The sequence below is a fragment of the Xenopus laevis genome, chromosome 8L, assembly GCF_017654675.1.
Source record: "Xenopus laevis strain J_2021 chromosome 8L, Xenopus_laevis_v10.1, whole genome shotgun sequence".
In the NCBI taxonomy this organism is placed as follows: domain Eukaryota; kingdom Metazoa; phylum Chordata; class Amphibia; order Anura; family Pipidae; genus Xenopus; species Xenopus laevis.
In genome coordinates this window covers 48831885-48843838 of record NC_054385.1, presented here as the reverse complement: position 1 = coordinate 48843838, position 11954 = coordinate 48831885, and the positions used below count along the sequence as shown (strand labels likewise).

General features: G+C 36.4%; 1 protein-coding gene across 2 annotated transcripts in view; it reads right to left on the bottom strand.

Annotated features, from left to right (window-relative positions):
* aff2.L (AF4/FMR2 family member 2 L homeolog) overlaps positions 1 to 11954 on the bottom strand; it is a 352995-nt gene that overhangs the window by 299259 nt on the left and 41782 nt on the right. The window lies entirely within an intron of this gene.

Genomic DNA, 11954 nt, shown 5'->3' with positions numbered 1-11954 from the left:
ACTTACTAACTTTAAAAGGAAGACATTGATTAAAGGAATTGTTATTAACTTTCCAATTTGATTTTTTTTATTGTCGGACGATTTTTCTTTTAATCTCTAACATATCTCTGAAAAAACTCAAATCAGAATAACTTGATCACAGTAAGTCATTAAAAATTAACTCGATCCTGAAGAAAGATATATTAAAAAACAGTGTATTTTATCCTTTTTTTTAATCAAGAGTTTGATAAGTTTGTGAAGGGCAATGTAAACAACAGGCTCTTAGAATTCTGTGTGTGAAAGCTTAATATTTGCAATTTCTCTTTACTGAAAGAACTTGGGATGAGATGATCCAAAAATGGCAAACGCACAAGAAAATGGTAGAGAAAGGAATTAGCCTGAGCTTGTTCATTAGAAAATATAAAGGACAGACTAGGAGGGTTATATACCAAAATCCGAATTTATCTAATCTTTTGAATAAAAAAACCACAACCAAACTCTAATACCCGATCTTATTAGTTATTAAAAAAGCTTGATTTAATCTGTTCAGATAAAAAAAAAAAATCGATAAAATCTAGCGAAAACCTGAATCGTACAATTTTTCCGGGTTTTTTCCTGATTCGCTTAACTAGTAAAGTTGATTTAGGAAAGAAATATTTACCATGCTGGGTTTTGGCAATTTTGTACCAGATTTGCTGCAGATTGTATATAATATACACAATAAGTTTAAAAAAAGTGACATAAAGTTCAACAATTTCATATGGACCTGTTGACATCACAGTAAAGCAAAAAAAAAAAAAACTTTAAGTAGTAAGTAAAAATAAATACATTCCAGACTACAAAAAAAATCTTTGTAATATAATTAAAGTACTGTTTGTAATCTACAATGATTTTTTTTTATTTTTTTTTAAAAAGTCACCCAAAAAACCTGCCCATTTTTATTTTGTCACTGTACAAAACCATTTCCTGTGTTGATACTGAAACTTCCTTTGTTTATTCTCAAAGAGGATGGTCATAGTAAGGCCCCAGTCCCCTAAATGTTAATTATGTACAGTAACACAGAGGGGGTTTTATACTAAAATCCGATTTTATCTAATTTTTCTAAGAAAAAAAACTCTTGCTTTCTAGACTCAATAAACAGTCATTTAGAAACAAGTGTCTTAGACTTCATCTCTTGCAGCTTTTGCACAATTGGAAAATCACCCCTTTCCCACAACACACTGCTATACATCATATTGCTATAGACTGAGATTGTAAGTCTGTAGACTTGCCCCCATATGTAATAAGAGGCACTAAGTTTGCCCAGGAGCAGTAACCAATAACCAATAAGATGTTTGCTTCTAAGCAGGTGACCAGCAAAAGCTACCTGCTGAATGGCTGCTGTGAGTTACTGCTCCTGGGCAAACTTATATGGAGTTATGTAATAATAGCTACCATGAACTATTAAACTTTATTTAAATTATGTTTTGCCCTCTTGTTTGATAACCATTTATAGAATGAACCAGATTACAAATTTCATGTTTAATGGGAATAAAACCTTCTTTTACAGCAGAAAATTATCAAATGACATAACAATAGTTTGAATGACAACTTTGTTCGTTTTATGCCATCCTATGACAACATGTAATTCTTTTGTGAAAAAGTTAGCATAAGTTGTACTCCAGGTTGGAATGGCAAAATTTGCTACTAGTGGGTGAATCTGTCCTGTTTCGCTGCACCCCATAAATTTGAGAAAAATTCACCCCTATTTGTTACTTCAAATGGAGTGCAGTTCACGGAGGACAATTTAACTTTATATTCTACAAAACCACTGTATTCACGAAACAGATCAAGGCTTTTGTTATCTAAACATAAGTTATATAATGATTCTTATTTCAATTTCAGGTTACTCTACTCTTGTGAATTACCCGCAAGCGTATTCTTTGTGTGTAATTTCCTGAACCAAAGAGTGTTAATTAGCACAAAAGGGAATCTGGTGCAGAGATTCCCTGGTAAAAGCAGGTGTGAAGCTAAAGATATAAAGCATAAAGGAAGTGGGATTTCATCAAGATTTTTTTGAGAACTTCTAGCAATGTTTTACCCCAGTTTTATATGAATCTCATAAAATCTTAAAAGCTTTATTCCAGTTTTTTTTTTAACTCTGCACCATTCAAACCATTCTGTTCCAAAAAATGATGTGTTTTCCAGATGTTCTGAGGATGTTATTGGGGTGTTCAGGACTTGAGCTGAACCTGTATGATTTTATTTATCTGTGATAGAACATCTTGCAAGCCCATAGTCTAAGAGGTAATAAATATATCATAACTACAAATTAAAAATGTTCCATGAGCAACTAGAGGAAAATTGCGAGACCCGTGGGAATGCGCTAAATAAAACCATTTTTTAGGTAATCACATCAATGAGGCATAGACAGTTTGCAGGAAATAAATAGCAAAGTTCAGATGTATGGTTTTCGCTCTCCCTTGGTGTTTTTTTTTCTTCTGCAGCTGTACATTGTGTTTTAGTAATTTCCTGTTGCAAACATTGTCAAAGTGGGCAGCAAACCTGAACTGTAATTAAGGTAAAACAAGCAGTTATTCCCTGTGTTATGTGCAGTTTTATATTATAAAATGCAATGTAGAACTTTATATGGGCAAGTGTTGGAAATATTATTTCATTCTGTTCAGCAAAATATATTATATATATTATATATATATATATATATATATATATATATATATATATATATATATATATACACACACACACACACACACACACACACACACACCTATGTATAAATAGAGATAGACAGATCAATAGATAGAAGGATAGATAGATAGATAGATAGATAGATGGATATGGGCGAATAAATTAATTTGCCAGGCACAAATTCGATGCAAATGTATGTGTTTCGCCAGCGGAAAGGGGACAAATTCGCCCATCACTAATGATAGATAGATAGATAGATAGCGGAATGGGAGTTTGATTCCATAAGGGCATTATCTGCTAGAAGTTTAAATGGTCTCCCATATCTGTGTGTGTTTGGTACAGGTAGCTTATTTGACATATAGGGGCAGATTTATCAAGGGTCGTATAGTAAATTTGAATTCAAAATCAAATTCGAAATCAAATTTCCGTTTGTCAAAATTTTTAATTTCTTGTATACATTTGAGTATAAACCTGCCGAATTCATTTACAAGTCAATGGCAGAGGTCCATTGAGCCATTTGGAGATGTTAATTGCCTTCCTAACTTTCACATTTTTTCAGGAGAAAAACTCGATTCGTCTGAACCGAATACCAATCGAGTACGATTAAAATTTTCGGGTCGGAAACCATTTGATCGAATATGAGACATTCGAATTTTTCCTTAAATAACCTCCCAGTAGAATTGTGAGTATATTCGAATCTAAAAAAATTCACATGAATTCGAAATTTGACCTTGGATAAACGGGCCACTGCATGATAGGGACCTTAAATTGTAATCTCCATTTGGGCCAGGACTGAGCTGAGACAGAACTGTCAACCCCCGCCCCCCCTATTTTCTTGGCAGTTAACAGATTTTGGGATCCGTCCCCCCGGTCTCAAATCACTCTTCCCCTGATTTCTGAAGGTTTTGAACAATTTTGGACAATTTGCGCATGCACAGAACATTTCAGCAGAACGATGCACAGCACAGAATCTGTGGCTTCATGAGAGGTTGTGCCTATGCATGTAAGTTGACAGCTCTGGATTTAAAATGAAGAACAGTATAAAGTACAGTTATCCAGAATGCTCAGGACCTGGGGTTTTCCAGATAACAGATATTTCTGTAATTTGGATCTTCATACCTTAAGTCTACTAGAAAATCATGTAAATCAACCCAATAGGCTGGTTTTGCTTCCAATAAGGGTTAATTATATTGGATCAAGAAAATGTACTGTTTTATTATTACAGGGAAAAAGGAAATTATTATAATTTTATATTTAATTATAATGGAGTCTAAGAGAGAAGGCCTATACATGATTCGGAGCTTTCTAGATAACAGGTTTCCGAATAACAGATCCCATACCTGTACTTTGTAAATATGATGGTGCTATATAAATAACAGGGAATAAGCATCATTCCCTTTTCTTTTTCATTCACACTCAAAAAATCTGGTTTTGCATTTAAAAGGCAACCCTTCTGCAACACGATGGGTACAGTGAAACTGACTGATTAATGTTTAATGTTGGCAACAGATTTTTTTTTTTATGCAGTTTGGACAAATTCTGAACAAAATGTACAATCATCTGTATAAATCTTTGTATGCACCAGAAGAAAGCTCTGCTTATTGATTATATTTTCAAATTGCAGTGCCATACACTCTTCTTGTTCTTATACAAAACACAGTGCAAGCTTTGAAAGACTGCAAAGCTGCAAAACCCAGCACCCAGTAGTACCAGGATCAATGGTGGTGCCCAAATATGCAGCCCCTCATGTGGCAGGTGCAAGTTGTACTTGACAATGTAAAATTAGATGTTAGATATATGTGTCTGTAGGAGTTACATTGTGGGAAATACAAGCTTCTTTGTGCTTGATAGATGAGCTTAGCAAAACTACGTCCTGGTTTTTGTAACTAATTCAGCATAGGGTTGGGTAGTGTTATAATACTAAAGAGAAATCGAGTTTTTTTTACAGTTATGATGCTTAAGTTAAAATGATAAAACCTAGTGTTCTACTATTTGTTCTTACTTGTTCAGCTTAGAAAAGGCACTCATTTCGAGTGAACTTCTTAAGGACAGCTAAAATGAATCACAGCCTCAAAAGGGGAAGCCGAGAAACAAACCACATGAAGAACAATTTAATTAGTGTCAGCTTTGTACAAAGCAACTTGTTTGTGCAAAAAGCCTCTTTGCTCTAGTTAGTAATTCAATACATGATGCAAAGACCCATTACCAGCATTTTGTCACTTTTAAGTGATTCAATTTTAGGCATTTTGACTTTATTTAGAATTCTTAAGGCAGGCATTTAGTTCCACTATGCAGACAAAGAAAGACAAGTCATTGATTTTTTCCCCTGTTTTTTAGATTTATACTAGAGAATTTCCATACATAACACTCATTTCAAGTGTCAAGTAACAACACTGTACTCCAGTCTCTAAATGTCTTGGTGCCCATAGTCTGTTCTGTTGAAAAAGGACCTGCACAGATAACAAACACATATTATAACATGATGACTGAATTAATGGGCAATCATCAGAGAAAAATAATTATCTCCAGTGGAGGCAAACGTTTCCCTTAATATGAAGAAGGATATGACTACTGTCTATAGGAATAGCCTTATGTATGAATGCAGGCAAAATAATCATTTATTTCTATGGAAATGACCAATAATGATCAAGAGTTGTCTCTACTCCCATTTATGGGGCAGATTTACTAAAGGGCGAATTGTCGCCAGCGACCGATTTGCACCACTTCGGCAGGCGCAAATTCCTTACCACTACGCTAATTCACTAAAATGCTGAGTTGCGTCCTGAGCGCCGAGCGATGGCGACTTTTCGCTAGCGATACTTCAGTGCAAGCATTTCATATCGAAGATTCGCTAGCGTTCGTATATGCCTAGCGAAAAGTTGCTAGTGATCTTACACATAGGTCAATTTGAATAGGGCGGGTACATTAAAGTCGTATGGACGTCTTTATTAGAGAAGTTGGTGCAAATGCTTGAAGTGGCCACTTTTTATTATAAGGAACCTTAATAAAGACAAAAGATATCTTCTAATGCCCTAAAATGTTAACCCAAAAAAAGTTTAAGTTAGGACTTTTGCAGTCAATCCCGCTTAAAAAAAGGAAAAAAGTCGCCAGCGTTTTTTTCAACTTTAATGCATTTTTGGCAGACAGGATATGATGTAAGTGACGTAAGATTGAGGAGGATGTAGCTAATTTTTAGCAGTTCCCCTGGTCTGAGGTGTAAAGTCAACTCTGGCGAAAGAGGTAACGTTCAGTAAAATCTGCACTTTAGTGAATTTGAGGAGCAACGTCCATTCGCCTAAGCAAAAAGTCGCCTGCCGATAGAGTGCGAACAAACGCTAGCGACAGTCTCTTTCTCTAGCAAATTGTCAGCTGCGCCTGTTAGTGAATTGGCGATGTCCCTGCAGGTGTGATTTCTGGCGAAAAGTCGCTAGCATTAGCCACTTTAGTAAATCTGCCCCTATGTTTCTTAAATAGTCTTTCACCCAAATATAATTTTCTTCATAGTCCAAGAAAATGTAATTCTAAGCAACTTTTAAATATACATAATGACACATTTTCAATGGTTTCAATGGGATCTTTCCAATATATTTGTCTGTGTATTAGTTCCCAAAATATTTGCTAGGTGATGGGCCACATCTGGTTAATTTGATCATATGGTCCATCAAGAGATACCGTAGGGGCCCAATTCAGAGTTGTCAGATAGATATTTGTCAGAGATACCATCATTTTTGGCCAAAACAGAAGCTTCCAACTCGAGAAAAAGCAAATAGGATACCGTACAGCCCATATACTTTGAAAAACCACATATATATCCTAAAGCCCATACACAATCACCTGCATGAGATGTTTGTCTAATGACCCTTTAAGACACCCTACAGGAGTGCAGTGATTTAAATGTATGGTGTCCTAGGGGCAGATTTACTAAGGGTCGAATATCGAGGGGTAATTAACTCTCGATATTCGACTAGGAACTAAAATCGTTCGACTTCGAATATCGAAGTTGAACGATTTTGCGCAAATCCTGCGATCGAAGGATTATTCGTTCGATCGAACGATTAAATCCTTCGAATCGAACGATTCGAAGGATTTTAATACAACGATCGAAGGAATATCCTTCGATCAAAAAATCACAGGCAAGCCTATGGGGACCTTCCCCATAGGCTAACATTGACTTCGGTAGCTTTTAGCTGCCGAAGTAGGGGGTCGAAGTTTTTCTTAAAGAGACAGTACTTCGATTATCGAATGGTCGAATAGTCGAACGATTTTTAGTTCGAATCGTTCTATTCGAAGTCGAAGTAGTAGTCGAAGGTCGAAGTAGCCCATTCGATGGTCGAAGTAGCCCAAAAAACACTTCGAAATTCGAAGTTTTTTTAATTCGAATCCTTCACTCGAGCTTTGTAAATGTGCCCCCTAGAGTCGACCTTAATTTTGTTGGGGGTAAAATTCAGTTACTTTCATGCATAGCAATAAGCACAGTTATTACATGGCAAGAAGAATACTTAGTCCAGGTTTTTCAAGAGAAATTGAGTTAATGCCAAGCTTAATTTAAAAGTCCAACTTGGCAAGAAAGTCTGTCACTAAGAGTCTTAAAAACCATTCAATTGTACCTTTTGCCAGGTACAACTGGATTTTTTTTTGCACCTGTCAGAATTAATATTCACCATTTTAAGACTTTTAAGTGGCACGCCGTCTATAAAAATGTATCATTTTTGATACTAATAATTATATAGCTGTGATTTCTGTGCTATTTATATGGCAAGGTGCATTTAAATATATTCCACTTCCATTTATCTTAAATGGATGATTTTTTTTTTTTTTTTCAAGTGGAATTTAATGTGCCATAAAATGAACTAAATGGTACATTTGTCATGCAAAAAAAAAAAAAAAAAAAGTCTGGCAATCACTATACAGTCTGAATGGCCTTTTACTTGAAACCTTAAAAAGGTTTTTAAAAGTTGGAGCATACGATTACTATAAATAAATAGAAAGAGTTTGCAATACAATTATACGGGGCTCAGGGGGGCTAATTAAAAATGTAACGCCGCCTTAGAGATCCTGGAATTGAAACACTTTTTTTTTGGCATGCTGCTGTGCCGGTTATGTTTGAGGCAAAGTGGCACACAACAGGAGAAATGCCAGGGCTTTTGGCAGCCCTTTATGTTTAGCATTTGCTCATGGGACAGCAGGCGCAATTCCTAAGTAAATCTTGGAACCACCATTACATTTTACTATTGACATTGATATTGAATGGTAAAACATTTTGGCAATGTACCTTTAGTTAAATGAACATTCTCTTAAATGCAGGTACAGATATGGGACCGGTTATCCAGAATTCTCAGGACCCGATAACAGATCTTTCTATAATACAGATCTTCATTCCTTAAAGGGATACTGTCATGGGAAAAACATTTTTTTAAAAAATGAATCGGTTAATAGTGCTGCTCCAGCAGAATTTTGAACCGATATCCATTTCTCAAAAGAGCAAACAGATTTTTTTAAATTCAATTTTGAAATCTGACATGGGGCTAGACATATTGTCAATTTCCCAGCTGCCCCAAGTCATGTGACTTGTGCTCTGTAGTGATGGGCGAATTTGCGCCGGTGTCTCGTTTTTGACGCCGGCGTCCGTTTTTTCGGAAAAAATTTTTTTGACGCCAGCGAATTTTTGCCGCAAATTTTTGCGGGCGTTTCGCGAATTTATTCACTGACAGCGCATCGCGCAAATTTGCCGCGAATTCGCGCCTGGCGAATAAATTCGCCCATCACTAGTGCTCTGATAAACTTCAATCACTCTTTACTGCAAGTTGGAGTGATATCACCCCCTCCCTCCCCCCCCCCCAGCAACCAAACAACAGAACAATGGGAAGGTAACCAGATAACAGCTCCCTAACTCAAGATAACAGCTGCCTGGTAGATCTAAGAACAACACTCAATAGTAAAAACCCATGTCCCACTGAGACACATTCAGTTACATTAAGAAGGAAAAACAGCAGCCTGCCAGAAAGCATTTTTCTCCTAAAGTGCAGGCACCAGTCACATGACCAGGGGCAACTGGGAAATTGACAAAATGTCTAGCCCCATGTCAGATTTCAAAATTGAATATAAAAAAATATATGTTTGCTCTTTTGAGAAATGGATTTCAGTGCAGAATTCTGCTGGAGTAGCACTATTAACTGATGCGTTTTGAAAAAAACATGTTTTCCGATGACAGGATCCCTTTAAGTCTACTAGAAAATTGTGTAAACATTAAATAAACCTAAAAGGCTGGTTTTGCTTCCAATATGGATTAATTATCTCTTAGTTTGGATCAAGTATAGTGATGGGTGAATTTATTCGACACGCATGGATCTGCTACGACAACAAAGTTGCGCGTGTACCAATTGTCTCGCGTTTGGACAAAAAAGTTCCACGTATAAAAATTTTAATTATTTTGCTGCCAAAACGCCCAGATTCACCCATCAAGTGCAAGGTACTGTTTTATTATTACAGAGAAAAAGGAAATCTGTTTTTAAAATCTGGATTATTTTGATATAATGGACTCTGTGGGAGAGAGCCTTTCTGTAATTTGGAGCTTTCTGGATAACGGGTTTCCGGATAACAGATCCCATACCTGTACGGCAAAGGTGCAAAAGAGAACAAGGCAGGTAATTTAATTTGGCTGCCACAACCCCAACATTACTACAGGTATGGGACCTCTTATCCAGAATGCTCAAGACCATTTTCCGGATAACGGATCTTTCTGTAATTTGGATCTTTATACCTTGTCTACTAGAAAATCATGGAAACATTAAATAAACCCAATAGGCTGGTTTTGCTTCCAATAAGGATTAATTATATCTTAGTTGGAATCAAGTTCAAGGTACTGTTTTATTATTACAGAGAAAAAGGAAATCATTTTTAAAAAATTGGAGTATTTGGCTAAAATGGAGTCTATGGGAGACGGCCTTTCCGTAATTCAGAGCTTTATGGATAACGGGTTTCTGATAACAGATCCCATACCTGTATTACAACCACTTCGAAAACGCAAAGTTTTTAGATCCCGTTTAAGCATCCCACTGTTTTCTTTTCTTGCTGCAGAAGCTGCAAAAAAATGTTGCTTTATAATTAACTAAATAGCTGTTCATAGGTGAAATAAAATGAGCCAAATAAATGGCTGCTGATTATAATCTTCACATTTCCCAGAGGGATAGGATACCACAGTGAAAGATGATTGCTCTGAGTAACACTGCAAAATGCAACTGAAAACTGGGTGAAAATCTTAATGGATTCAATGGTGTTTAGGGGCAGGAAAAGAACGGCTTCATGTCACGAACGCCCAATTAGTGAATGGCCTTATAGAGAGGAGCTCTTTGGGGAAAATGCGTTATAAGCCGACTTCATTCTTGCATATTGCCAACATCGCTTAATTAATGTGGAATAAAATACGTACAAAATACTTAGCCTTGTCAAAGCTAAGGTCAGCAGTAGCCCAAAATGCGATTGTAGCTCCGGTAATCTGTTTATTAGTGCTGGTTAATGTGAGACAGATATGGTTCATGAAATAATTATTATTCAATTGAATGATCTACCCTCCGTCACAGTGTTAAGCCGCTCTCATCACACGCACGAGCTACCCAGAAATCAGATATTCGGACCAAGGCTAATAAATTATGAAATCTAACCACCGTTATGGAAACCCTTTTTGCAAAAATGAATACCTGTTCTTTTTGGTGCACATTTAATAGGTACTTTTTATACAAAGCTGTTTAATATATTTAATGTAAAAAAAAAAACCAGGGAGAAATATACAAATTATGTACAACACAACGGCACAGACTATGTCCTTCTTTGTTAAAAACCATCCCCCCAGCTCTACTAAATTGCTAACAGTTAATATAGGGTCACAAGGTTCATGGGAAAGAGATAGGAAAAGAATCAGTTTCAACATCTGATTACCAGGCACCACCACACCATGCACGCTGAATACAGAGGGGAAAAAAATGAAAATAATTTGTGTGCCAATGAAACAAGAATGGCCTGGGAAGAGGTCTCGTGCTTTCATTCATTCAGTGGATAAAATATCCTAAAGAAATCCTTCCATCCTAAAGAAATCCTTCCACAAGCTGCTCCATTTGTCTCTGCAAAGAAAACTTTAGGAAAACTGCCCACTTGTTCTTTAGGACGTGCAAAAGATCACATATATTTCTTTTTCTTTTTTGCAGCGGAAATAAATCAGGCACTGAAAATACATTTAGGAGTTTTAGAATATTGAGTTCTGTTAATGGCAGTCTGCCACAATGTCAGAAAACTAATAGGTATCCGGAGTACTCATTATTTATCCAACTTACGTGAAATTGTGCAGTCGGTAACTGAAGACAGATTTATTGTTGCAATACGAATGCTTCTAAAATGTAACAGTATAAACATTTGGATACAGCCATGCCCGTGTAAAAAAAAAAAATGCAAGACAAGCTACGTCGTTTTTTGAAACATAAGCCGTCACCTTTCTTTGGTGTGTGTGTTTTGACCCTTCTGGAGAATGATTTATTTAAGGAAGGGATAGGGAAGGATCACTAGTTCCAGCTTAGGAAGGGATAAGATCTCTTATGGAGAGCTGAGCCGCAGCAATTGTGTTATGGCTGCCACAGTTCTTAACATGAGAAGCTCAATTCAAACAATTGTTGTAGATGATGAAATCCAATCCAAAAGTTGGGTGTTTTCCTGTCTGGCTTCTATTCTCAGGATCATAATCCATCATTCCCTTTTATTTTCAACGGCTGGCTGTCTTTCTTATAAAACCACAAGTGCCTGACTAGCACTTTCTTACATGCATTGCTTATGCTAATAACCTTGCCTAGTGGTACTGCATTGGCATGAGGAAAGACAGGTATGGGATCCATTATCTTGAAACCCATTATCCAGAATGACCGTCTCCTATAGACTCCATTATAATGAAATATTCCAAATTTGTCAAAATGATTTCCTTTTTCTCTGTAATAATAAAACAGCAGCTTGTACTTAATCCAAACTAAGATATAATTGATCCTTATTGGAAGCAAAACCAGCCTATTGGGTTTATTTAATGTTTACATGAAGTATGAAGATCCAAATTACAGAAAGATCCATTATCCAGAAAACCCCAGGTCCCGAGCATTCTGGATAATAGGTCCCGTACCTGTATAGCGTTCAGATGAGCAAATTCACAAGAGAACTGGATCCTCGAGGGACCTAAAGACTTTGACTTGTTCCCTGAATTCTTACTTTAGACTCTCTAAATTGAAGATTGTGACCCTTTTATAATCTAT